Source organism: Nematolebias whitei, chromosome 10 (genome assembly GCF_014905685.2).
Source record: "Nematolebias whitei isolate Nwh7 chromosome 10, NemWhi1, whole genome shotgun sequence".
Classification (NCBI taxonomy): Eukaryota; Metazoa; Chordata; class Actinopteri; order Cyprinodontiformes; family Rivulidae; genus Nematolebias; species Nematolebias whitei.
In genome coordinates this window covers 23,813,844-23,827,714 of record NC_056507.1, presented here as the reverse complement: position 1 = coordinate 23,827,714, position 13,871 = coordinate 23,813,844, and positions in this window count along the sequence as shown.

Genomic DNA, 13,871 nt, shown 5'->3' with positions numbered 1-13,871 from the left:
TATGTATGTATGTATGTATGTATGTATGTATGTATGTATGTATGTATCAAATAAAACCAACTGACACCTCTTTTAGTAGGTTTCAATAGTATGAATATCAACAATCCCCAAGAAGCAACAAATAAGAACAAAAAGGGGCGGTATCGGGGGTATACTTGCAGAAAGTGAGAGCTCTTACTATAAAACCACATATAACCAAAACTAAAAATTTTTTTTATTGTGTTTGGGACATAACCTGCAGTCAAGATCAGCATTATGTGTTGGTCCTGTAGTAAGTAGACAAGACACACATGGCCCACCGTCCGCCAGCTCTCATTAACACTGTGTGGCCCTTTGGACAGCAGTGTTTAGCATTCTATAATGAGTTTCCCTCCGGAGCAGCGGGCTTAGATGTCACTCACAGCCAAATGTAATTTGTGTAGGGAAGTGGTGATGTGCTTGGGTGGTACAGTGGGCATTAAGTCTGCTTTCTGATTACAAAAGACAAGACAAAATGCCTTTAAACGCCTCCTATTAAAAGAGGTGCTAGCAAAAGTAGAAAAGAAAACACAGAACGAGAGCATTCATCGAGTCCTTCTCCTGTTTTAGGGGACGTTTTCATGCTGCCACTCTAAAACAGACCACATGCTAGAATAAATGCTGCACACAGCATGTGTCTTCTGCAAATATGCCCATTTGGCCTTGACAGAGTCCATTATTCAATTTGGTCCTGGAGACTCCACAAGTCTTTACAAAACCCCAAGACTGGATACAAGTCTTTGGACCATGTGGCGACAGAGAAAGACCTGAAAGCCAGGTCACATATTTAGATGGCTGAATGAAGGGGGAATAAGTGCATACACCTATTTTTTTAATGGTAACCTTGTTGAAATAAAATCAGTCTGCATCTCGTTTGGAAAATTGCTGACAGCTTACCAGCATTTGTTTTTCTGACAAATGATCTGTTGTGTTATTCAAATAATGACCATTTTGCATGCAAACAAACACGTAAGCGCAGCGTTGATCTAGCACAACAAGACCTTGTTAGTTAGCAGGTGTGGAGGGTTTGTCAGCCAACAACAAAAAATGGTGAGGATCTCACTCAATAATTTTCCATGTATTTCAGTGTAACAATGTGAAAGCAAATATTTAAAATATTGTTCTGTGTTGCAGCCAGTCCTCACCAAGAGGGTAAAATAAATGAGTGAATATCAAGTTTTGTATATATTTAGAATAGAATAGAATAGAATAGAATAGGCAAAATAAAAATAGAAGAAACATATTTGTTGTTTTCTGATAAAGAAAAACGCAGACTGTTGAATAGACGTGCTCACTTTCATGGTCATGATAGGACCAGCCAAACTGTGTACTTGAAAACCACAAGTGCTTATGAAGAATGCACCATTGCACATGTTTGTTGAGTTTATGTGGCCAGTTGAGTCAGTGCTGATTGCAGAGTCTGACAGCTGCTGAGAGAAATGACCTGCAACAGTGCTCCTTCATCTGAGATGCAGCAGTTTGTCACTAAAGAAGCTTTCAAGAGCAGTTATGGTGTCAGACATGGGGTGTGGGACATTGTCTATTGTGGATGTTTGTTGACTGGCATTCTACATTGTCCCAACACCTGGACTGGGTCGAGGAGGCATTCCAGGACAGAGTTGACCTTCCTGATCTACATTTCCAAGTTCTTCCTCCCTGTAACTGATGTGCTGCTGTCCCAGCAGTTACACTGTAGAAAATGGCTGATGTCCCAACAATGTGAAAGAAGCTCCTCAAGAGTGTCTGCACAACAAAAATACTGAAGTCACTGTTTTTTGTTTTTTTTGGGTCAGTTTTTTTTTTCAGTGCTTGTGGGAAGGAACACAGAACAATACCATACACAAGGCAGAACTACATGTATCATCTCTAACCCTGGGTCAGAATAATGTAGAGTTTACTGTGAAAATAGCTAAGGTTCAAGCCAAGCGTATTGCCAGCTAACTGAAGAAAGAAATATGTTTGAGGTTTCCTGTGCTAAGATGTGCTTTTATCATCCATCCATCCATCCTATATCTTTGCCCGCTTCATCCTTTTCAGGTTGTGGGGTCACTGTTGCCCATATCCAGCAGTCACTGTGCAAGAGGCAGGAGACACCCTGGACATGTCTCCAGTCCATCACAGGGACACATGGAGACAAACAAGACAAACAACCATTCACTCTCTCACTCACACCTAGGAACAATTTAGAGTTACCAATCAGTCTAACATGCATGTTTCTGGTCTGTGGGAGGAAACCCGAGTACCCGGAGAAAACCCACAGATGCACGGAGAGAACATGCAAGCTCCACCGAGAAATGCACCAGGTCGGGATTTTAAATGGCGATCCGTCTCGCTGAGAATCAATGGCTCTACTACCTGTGCCACCCTGCCACTCAAATTTATTATCTATTTTTTAAATATTTTATGCAAAAGAAATGTAGTTATTTGTACATCAATCAAAATAATTGTGAAATATGTTCCTTAAAATTATTATCATATTTATGATTACTGGGTCTACGTGGATTACTGGGATTGGGTCCTGTGTTGAATGTGTAAGTTTATTTGTTGTATATGTTTTTGTGTCATTTTTCTGTGAACCAAAATGAGTAACTGCATTCTCTTTAGTGCATGTGGTCAAGTGTGAATTATTTATCAGTGATGCAGTTCACGCTATCACCAGTCATTCCTATCAAATTTTCATCTCGTCCTTTTATTCTCTATGCTTTCTTTTTCTTTTTTGTTAATTTTTTTTTTTACTTTTTGTTCATTTCTTCCTCTTCATATCATTTTACAAACTTAAAGCAATAGTTTTTATTTAGTTTTTTTTATTGAGTTTGTTGCAAAGATTACATCCATCCATCCATTTTCTTCCGCTTATCCGGGGTCTAGTCGCGGGGGTAGCAGCTTAGGTAGGGAGGCCCAGACTTCCCTCTCCCCAGCCACTTGGTCCAGCTCCTCCGAGGGAACCCCGAGGCGTTCCCAGGCCAGCCGAGAAACATAGTCCCTCCAGCGTGTCCTGGGTCTTCCTCTGGGTCTCCTCCCGGTGGGACGTGTCCAGAACACCTCACCAGGGAGGCGTCCAGGAGGCATCCTAAACAGATGCCCGAGCCACCTCAATTGGCTCCTCTCAACGTGGAGAAACAGCAGCTCTACTCTGAGTCCCTCCCGGATGATCGAGCTTCTCACCCTATCTCTAAGGGAGAGCCCAGACACACTGCGGAGAAAACTCATTTCGGCCGCTTGTATCCGAGATCTCGTTCTTTCAGTCACAACCTAAAGCTCATGACCATAGATGAGAGTAGGAACATAGATAAATAGGTAAATTGAGAGCTTTGCCTTTTGACTCAGCTCTCTCTTCACCACGACAGACCTGTACAGCGCCGGCTTCACTGCAGATGCTGCACCTATCCACCTATCGATCTCACGCTCCATTTTTCCCCTCATTCGTGGACAAGACCCCAAGATACTTGAACTCCTCCACTTGGGGCAGGACCTCCTCCCTGACCCGGAGAGGGTACTCTACCATTTTCCGGCTCAAGACCATGTCCTCGGATTTGGAGAAACTGATCTTCATCCCGGCCGTGTCGTACTCGGCTGCATACCGCTCCAGCGAAAGCTGTAGATCATGATCTGATGAAGCCAACAGGACCACATCATCTGCAAAAAGCAGGGACGTGATCCTAAGGCCACCAAAACGGATCCCCTCAACACCTTGGCTGTGGCTATAAATTCTGTCCATAAAAGTTATGAACAGAATTGGTGACAAAGGGCAACCTTGGCGGAGTCCAACTCTCACCGGGAACGAGCCCGACATACTGCCGGCAATGCAGACCAGGCTCTGACACCGGTCATACAGGGACCTAACAGCCCGTATCAAAGGGCCCGGTACCCCATACTCCCAGAGTACCCCGCACAGGGTTCCCCCAGGGACGCGGTCGAACGCCTTCTCCAAGTCCATAAAGCACATGTACATCGGTTGGGCAAACTCCGACTCAAACTCGACTCCGGGACCCTGCTGAGAATGTAGAGCTGGTCCAGTGTTCCACAGCCAGGACAAAAACCACACTGCTCTTCCTGAATGTTGCAAAGATTCTGAACAATAATTATCATAGTTGCTGTAATCAAATTGGCTAGCCTGTGCACAGTCAACACTAAAAGTGAATTGTAGGTGTTTTAAAACAACCCCATGGTCCAACAAACTCATAGTGTGTTATTTTATAACAGTTTATGGTTACACTGTTGTTAGATTTGCAACATGTGGTCATTTTCACAGAATTACATGAATATTTGTAAGTGCAGCAGAAACAGTTGTAGCACTTCCATTAAGAATATTGTGTTTTTTTCCACTGGATTAATTATGTAATGTAAAAAAAAAAAAGCAGTGTAAAGGTTTATAAAATATTATTTGCCTGAACCACTATGAAATCTTGAGATTGAAGTTGTTCTAAGAGGGCAGCAATCTATTTTGTCCTTGCTATTCTTCAAAACTGAGATCATTCAAAAGCCTTTCAACAGTAACTTACTTCAAAAGATCTGAACTATTGCTTTAACTAACAAGCTTTATATCACCTCTCAGCTGCTCAGTTTGCAATGTTTTGGCATTATGAGTAGTACCTTCCTTCATGATGAAAGCTTTCAACTCTTTTTTTTTCTTACCCCAACTGCCTCCAGCAAAAGGAATTTGCAGCTACATTTAATTTCTACAATATATGACTCATATAGTATGTTACTTTGTGACTTTGTGCATCTGTGAGGTGGAAATGACGAACAGGGTGAAAGGCAGGTCAAGGTAAAATGAAAGACATCTGTTTCTATTTGTTGGTATTTATACAAAAAAGTACTGGCTCATGATAGATATGTAGTAGATTGATAATGTACAACTGTAATCATAATAGTTTCATACATCACATGTTGACAACAAATGGTTACCAGTAGGTTAATGTATTATTGAAGTTTACATCCATCAAATTGTTCCAATTATATTGTGTTGTCTGGTTTAGTCCTATTCAGTCCTGTGTCATTTTTTCGGAGTATAGTAATTGGCTCCTGTGAAAATGTCTTGTCAGGTACAAGGACATTGGTAAAATGAGAGTAACATAACAAAAAAAAAAAAAAACTCCTTTTGGCCTCTTTTAGCAAAGTATAATGAGACATGAAGAGGATTCCCTCCATCAGTCTCATGCATTATTTCTCCTTCATTAAGATGTTAAGTAGCGAGTGCTTTTGGGCTGAGGAGAGGTAACAGAGGGAACAAGAATAAATTAGTGGCTTAGAAAAGGAGATTCAAATATGGCAGAAATCAGGAGTGGCATATTGTATTTTTTATTTTTTTTGTCATGCTCTTGTAAGATTTTAGAACAAAGAAAATCTATCTGAATGAAGAAAATCCTCGGAAGACAATGAGGTGTTTCACTCAGATGACCGATGGCTTGTCAAACATCCGTCACTGTTTTTTGTGCGCTTGTCCTTCCTGGTGGTTTAGGTAGACTGAGGACATGCACGTGAAAGACACTGTAAAGGCAACTCCAACAATAAGTCATGATTGATTTAGTCCCTTGCCATTTTGAGGAAGAGACAACACATTTCCCACAGGGCCCAGTGAGATAGATTGTGTATCAAGAATGCCATTGTAACAGAAAAGCACATTTTCCCTGACAAGGCAGTGCTATTTCTCCTCCTTCTCCCCTCCCTTCTCACCACGGCAAATAGTCTCAGCTTGATAGATTATATCCAATCACAAATTACGTTTTCTTTTCTTTTTTTTATCTTGGCCCCACATAAAACATACACAAAGACATAGATTAGGTGAGACAAACTTAACAGTCCGTGTGTTTCTCATTATTTATATTAATGTATGCAGGGATGATAGAGACTCTTTGTTTTATAAGGAAGCAAAACTTTAAAACACATCAGAAATGTGATATAAAGAAGAAAGAAAGTAGAAAAAGGGATACAGCACTCGTAATCATGAATGAATAAAGTTTATTTTAAAAATGATTATGATGAGTAAAAATTGACAGCTCAGTATACTTGAGCTGCTAATGAAATTAGAAAGTAATGAAAATTGATTGTTTAATAAAAAGCAACATAAAATGAATCTATTTGTGATTTCTGTTGGCACAGAGACAACTTTTAGAACACAAAACACGGAGTAAAATGAACAATGCAGCAGTGGGTTGTATTCCTCTCAAGTTCAACAGTTCTGTGGCTGAAGTGGTTAAAACAAAAGCTGTGTGGGCCGATGGAGGCGCATTGTCGCTACGCAGGACACTTGCTGTGTTTTCTCATCTGCCAGTTAGCTCCTGTTGATTACAGCTGGCAGTCAGGAAGAGGAAAATTAATCAGTGGTGTCAGATCACTATACAAATCATCTTATCAGGCACAGGAACACACTCGGTGGCACACAATTCATACATGATGTGCACAGAATATCCATCTAAATTTCATTGCTACACATTCTATTTTGTGAAACTTTAGTTTTTTCCATTGCTAAATGTGTCCAGGCTGATGCTTAAACTGGAAAATAAAGCACACGCAGAGCACATGAAAACAATTTTTTTCATCAAAAACTCCATCTGGTATATTGTTTATGGTAAATTAACTCAGGTAGTTCTGCAGATTTCTGTTTGTGAGTTTGTGTTTTGGAAACCAAAACGCTTTCAGCCATCTGAAGTCACCGGCTCAAATACAAACTGATCACTTACAAATATGCTTTGTGTCCCTTAAAGTTGGTCAGTGACATAAAACATTTTACTGACTATGAGTAAACTACATGAGACATAGTAGCAAGAAATTACATCAGGAGCATCAGCTCAGTAAAAACAGCCATGCACACAGAAAATCAGCAAAACATGGTAAAAGATGGAAATAGTATGCAATTCTGCCTAGCAAATGTTTGAGAGGTCTCTCTTGTAAATGAGTCCCAGTGAGACTAACCTGTATAAATAAAGGTTGAACTGAAGCCACCAGTGTGTGCTCACTGAAACGTAAAAAAGAACACCAAGCAATCAGATGGAGTGGCGAAAGTGAAATAAAAATGCATGTGTTGAAAGTTTATGTGACTGTTTCAAGTCTGCTCACAGGTTTTGTAACTGGCTCTTGAGATCAGGCAGACTAGCATCGGGTTGGAGCTAACGTTTAAGTGACGTCCCACACATTTTATTGGGGATAGATCAGAAAACTGTGCTGGCCTTTGGAGGAACTCAACATGATAGGCAGACCACAGACATGCTGGTTGTGGATGGGTGTTGTCTGGTAGTATCCTAGGATCATCAGAGGTTACCTACCATGGCTCCCCACACTACAATGCTAAGTAAAGGTGGAGTGTCTCTCCATAACAACAGGGGATCAACCCTTCTTATTAACTGCCACCATGCAAACAGACAATGGTCATTTATTGTAATGTGAAACCACTTCTTAACATAGGCCTTCTACGCTGGTGAAGATTCTCAGTCATCCAGGACATGATGAATTCAAAAAGCGTTCAATACAAAAACAACTGGACTTTATTTGTAACAGAAGACGTTTCGTTCCTCATCCGAGGAGCTTTCTCAATTCAAAGAGCAGAGAGTGAGAGATACCGGTTATAAGGCTGAGTGAGATAAGACACACACACACATAAGACACACACACACACACACACACACACACATATATGTAGATTGGCAGTTCACACCTAAAAACCTAAACAGTAGGTCTTTGTTCCTCTAATTCACAGTCGAGGCCCCTCTGTTCCCATCAGGTGAGAAAACCGGCTTCTACAAATGATCAAGTCATGCCTCCTGGTTCATGGACCACTCATAACACAGCCATGTCCTTCATGAGGTGTAGGTGCAAACCACTAAAAGCAAACCACACTGGAAGTCCCACAAGTCAAGAATATGACCACTCAGCCTCATGCATATTCACAACACAAACACTTTCAAACTTTGTCAGGTGCTGATAATGCTGTGTCCTGCATCTACAGCTACGTTCACACTTTCAGGCAGAAGAGGCTCGAAGCTAATGTTTTGGGACATAAATGATTATTTTATGACAGCATGAACACAACAAATATGTTTTTTTTTTTTTTATCCAACCCAGGTCTTTTTCATACGTGATACTAAATAGGATACATTTTTCAAAATGACCTCGGTCTAAATGCATTTCATTTGACTTTTATGTCATTGAAATAGTAATATGAGGATCAATCCAAATATTTACACACTGAACAAAAACATTAACACAACAATTTTGTTTTTGCTCCCATTTTTCATGAGCTGAATCCAAAGATTTTAGACTTTTTCTATGTACACAACAGGCCTGTTCCTCTAAATTATTGTTCACAAGTGTGTGTAAATCTGTATTAGTGAGCAATTCTTCTTTGCTGAGATAATCCATCCACCTCGCAGGTGTGGCATGTCAAGATGCTGATTAGACAGCATGACTATTGCACAGGTGTGCTTTAGGCTGGCCAATGAAAGGCCATTCTAAAATGTGCAGTTGTACTGAACTGGGGTGGTCTGGGGGGACAGAGAACCAGTCAGTATCTGACCACCATTTGCCTCACACTGTGCAACACATCCTCACATAGAGTTGATCAGGTTGTTGATTGTGGCCTGTGAAATGTTGGTCCACTTCTCTTCAATGGCTGTGCAAAGTTGTTTGGTATTGTCAGGAACTGGAGCATGCTGTTGTATACGCTGATCCAGAGCATCCCAAACATGCTCAGTGGGTGACATGTCTGGTGAGTATGCTGGCCATGCAAGAACGGAGATGTTTTTAGCTTCCATGAATTGTGTCAGAGAGTCAGAGTTTCTTTGTCATCCACACCAGATGTAGCACATGTGGTGGAACAAAACTGTGTACACAGGGTCCCAGTTACATCCAACAAAAGAATAAAATGTAAAAGACAAACAGTAATAAGATCTAAGTTGCATTTAAATCATAATTTAAACAATCTTGCAACAACAACAAAAAAAAAAAACAATCTCAGCGAAAACTCAGATTGAGCATACAGACCTGCAATGTGACCATAGCGTACATGACATGTCATGTAACTGGTGACCTTCAAGTTACTCTTATAGGCAGTTCTTCTGGTAATTGCTTGACAACGCCATTGTGCCACCATTGATGTCACCCTTCATGCCTTCTGGTGCATGTTCTTGGCGTGCCAGTTTCTTGAACTGAATTATTTATATACTCATCATCTGCATTTGGACTAAATTAAGTGCAAATTAGACCAGTCATTCTGATTGCTTAACGTTTTATGTTTTTTTTTTTTTATGATAATTTCTGGTTAATTATGTATTACAAGTTGAGGAAATTATGTATTAATATTTGCTTAGTATTTCTTTGTTGTCGTGGTTGTATTAATTTCTATTTGCAGCGATTTTGAGGAGAATATACAACAGCTGGCTCCTGACTGCCTCCACAGTAGGCCACTTCTCAGTAGGGCTTTCTCTACTGGAGATGTGGTTTCACAGCTGGAAAGACACCTGAGCAGAGCCTCGGGAGAGCATAGAGGAAGCGAGACAAAAGTAAATCAAACAGATGCTGTCGAATTTCATTTGTTTTCTTTATAGCATTTCAAAAACCACATTGACTGCTTTGTGGCACCTCAGTGGTCAGTGCTGCAGTCCTGAGTCCTGAGGCTGTTAGTTCGAGCCAATGTTGCGTCAGAAAAGGCATCTGGGGTAAAAGAAATGCCAGAGCTCTCATGCAAGTCAGCTAGAAAGAAAACATCTAGTAGACGATCAACTAGTTTACTACCGTTCGCTGTCATCAAAACTTTGTGAAGCTGGACCTGCTACATCTTAATTCTTTTGGTGGCAGTTCTTATAACATCAGATGACAATTATTATACTGTCAAAGATGGGAAATATGTGTTTTATAAAAAACACTAACATGAGAAAGAATAAAGCTAACTCAGAACATTATGTTAAGATTAACAATACTGCAACAATCAGTTAAATCAACTTGTGATTTAAATATGTGTTAGATGTAATTTCATTCATTCATTCAACCTTTATTTATACTGGTTATTCCCATTGAGCCTCGAGGACTCATTTACAAGAGACTCGTTTTCAATAATGCTTTGTACTTGTAAACCCCAAGCCTCTTTAAGCTATAAAGATGGTTTTCTTTCGGTTCTGCCACAGTGTCCACATATAAGATCAATATTCCAACAATGTTCAGTCAGGTCATCTGGACAGTTTCTTTTTTTGCTGATATGTTTCATCCTTCAGCCGAAGGACTTCTTCAATTTGAGGAGCTACCAACAAAGTGAGTCCCACCACAAACATCATATATAGTTTGTGGCTCCTCAGATTGAAGAAGTCCTTCGGATGAAGGATGAAACATCTCAGCAAAAAAATAAACCTTCCAGATGACCTGACTGAACATTGTTGGATTACTGCCTGGATTACTGAGCATGAACTTTGGTGTTTTGAACTACTTTGGCAAGACTGCCTCAGTGGGGTTGGCGGGGGAGAGGGTGGGCCCCGGAGGCCATCTTATCAACAGCAAACTGTTTTTTCCCACTATGGGAGTGTGCTGTTTGTGGTGGGACTCAGTTTGTTGGTGGCTCCTCAGATTGAAGAAGTCCTTAGGATGAAGGACAAAACGTCTCAGCAAAAAAGAAACCATCCAGATGACCTGACTGAACATTGTTTGATTCTAACCTGGATTATTGAGCTTGAACTTAAGATCACTATTGTTGCAACATGCACTTCATCCACACATATTATACATGTTTTAAATAATTCATAATAGATCTTGACACATCATGTCGATGTTTTGTAAGCTTATTAATATTTCATATATGTAGTACTGCTTTTATGTTTAAATGTTTCTTGTTGCGTATCCCGAGCTTTTTTTCTGACTGTTGATGGTCATTTTGGAGGATGATTTAATTAGTTTCATTTTTTTATATACAAAATGTCACTTTCATTTTGATCAAGTTATGTAATTTCTCTGTAAATAGATTGATTAATATGGTTCTCCTGCCCTTTGGTCCGACAGATAATTTTTCATCATGTTTTATGCTGGTCACACAAAATAAAATGTGGTATTCATTAGCAGATGCTAACACGAGGTCCTCAGCCTCTTCAAACCACCATATCCATTATTATGCCACATTTTCTCCAAACCCCAGCTAAATATGGAATACCATTTTTCTTGCTGAAGAAATGTCAGGGGAGCATGCCTCTCCCATTTTCCGCAAACCCTGGCTTAATTAGAATTTTGTAATTACTGGGACTGTAATTTCTGGGTTGAAGCGATGGGATGTGTAATGTGGGTTGCAGAGGAAATCCTTACAGCTTTCAATCTAGAGTTATGCTCAAATACAATCATGCAGGGATGCTCCCAACAGTTTGATTGTTAAGATAAATTGAGATTGGTTTGCCCTGTTATTTTGGATTAGTTAACAATTAATATTCTATTTTTAATGAATAAGTGTCTTGACATTTTAAAATAAGCAGTTTGACTCAGTGATCACCTTGATCCGAAGGTCGGGACATTACCTGGCAGAAAAAACTATTGGCACGTGGCATAAATTCAGGCAGGTGGGAGCAGCGAGAACATTTTAATGTCATATTTAAGTACCTTAAAAGGAGTAGGCAAACGCTGCTAAAATAAGCCGACTGTGCATCATGCTGTAGGGCTGTCAATGATGCAATCTCAGCCAGTGAACTCTCCCTCGGTTTCTTAATTTCCCTGAAGCATCTGTTTCTAAATAGGGGTTTTATCCTTTCAAGCTGAGGCGCGTTGTAACCCTCAGCTGTTTTATTCTTTTCTAAGCACAAAGCAGGATAGCTAAAGGGAACATATTTCTGCTAGGAGACTCTACACTCTTTACTACGGGTAATTACCACTCCAATCAGTTCAAACCATTACTAACTTAATGTTTGAGGAAAAAGAGAATCTTAATCGAAACAAATGGATTCACATGCTCAAATGTCGGCCACGAAACAGCAAATGGTGTACATGCGAGCTGTACATGTGTATGCATACTGTATCGTAATTACTGCTAGCACTGTATTTTCAGTTCAGATTATTCAAGTTATACCTTATGAATCTTGTGAATTCCTTCACTAAGCTCTTTTTCTAAAACCATTCTGCTTATTTAGATTTTTTAAGCTCTTGTCAGATTATTCTCAGATGCTTGAGCTCACTCTTTCCTTCTCTCGCTCACTCTTTTGTCCAAAGTGTATCGTGTTCACAGCTATTTGAACTGTAGGCTTTCATTTTTCTGAGCTATATAGCAGCCTCTACTTCAGAATTAGAATAAAAGAAGAACAAACATGTACAGAACATGTACAGGAGTTGTTGTAAAATGAACTGTTTTTCAATCCACAATAACTCATTTTTCATCCATGTAAAATTACATCGAAAGTGTTTATTCAGATATAATAAATTAGTTTACACATGAGATAAAAATGTGTTTTCAATGAGCCAAAATTACCAAAGTTAATTCATATTTTTTTCTCTCTCTCTTGTTGGAGGTTGCTGCACGAACTTTGTAAAAATCTAAACAGACCATTGCGTAAACCATCTATTCATCTATTCATCCATTTATGATAATTACTTGATTATTTTGTGCAGAGATGTGGAAAGCCGATGCGTGTTGGGAGAGAGATGAGATACACACTGGACAGGTCACCATTTCATACCAGGGCTACATAAAGGCAAACAACCTTTCACAATCTCATTCATTCAGTCACATTTCAGAGTTAACAATTATTCCAATGTTCATGATTCTAGTTTGTGGTAGAAAATCCATGGATGCACAAGGATGTTAAATTCTGTATGCAACCTTCTTGCTGTCAGGTGACACCTCTAACCACCACACCACATTGCAAAATCATAATTTAAAAGTAAATGGCTGTAAATGTTTTTTTTTTTGTTTTTTTTTGTTGTTGTTGATGACTGCCTTCTGGCAGTGTCTTCAAATAATTGGTGATTAATAAATATAATCTGACTTGGTTGATCTTGCTTCAAAGCTCCACAAAACTCTATGGTGATCTTTCTGCACCTTCATGGATGCCTTGATATTCCCACAGTCCTCAGTGCCAGCAATGTCTGGAATCACTTTAACTCCTTGGAATGCAGAGTCCTGAGCTTATCCATGAATTAAAAAGAAGGTTATGCAGAAATATAAAACAAAGCAGTATTTGGTTTAGGAAAATGATTGTTTTTTTTTAATCTATAGAACTCACAAGTCTTATCTGTAACATGTCCCTATTATCAGAGTCAGAGTCAGAGTCAGAGTTTCTTTATTGTCATTCGCACCTCATGTGGTACATGTGGTGGAGCGAAATTATGTACACAGGGTCCCAGTTACATCCAACAATAAAATGTATAAGAAAAACAGTAATAACATCTAAGATATGAACTAAGAAATGCATCAACTAAATATACACTAAGCACTCATAACATAAAACATTGAACATCACCACAAACATGAACATGAGTCTGTGAGCAGATGTGCACGCATGAACACATCAACATTGAAACAGATCAGCAGCAACATGAAACAGATCAGCAGCAACATGATATGGTTTTTCACAGTGATTATTCTAGTTAGAGATTCATGAGTCTAACAGCCTCAGGGTAGAAGCTGTTCCTCAGTCTAGTGGTTCTACACTTAATGCTCCTTAACCTCCTTCCTGAGGGGAGTGGGGCAAAAAGTGTGTGTGCTGGGTGGGTGGGGTCCTTCATGATGCAGGTGGCCCTCTTCCTGCATCTGGAGGTGTAGATGTCTGTGATGGTGGGGAGACTGACTCCAACAGATTTCTGTGCAGCCTTCACCACTCTCTGCAAAGCTTTTCTTTCTGCAGCTGTGCAGCCTCCATGCCACACATTAATGCTCGAGCACAGGATGCTCTCCACTG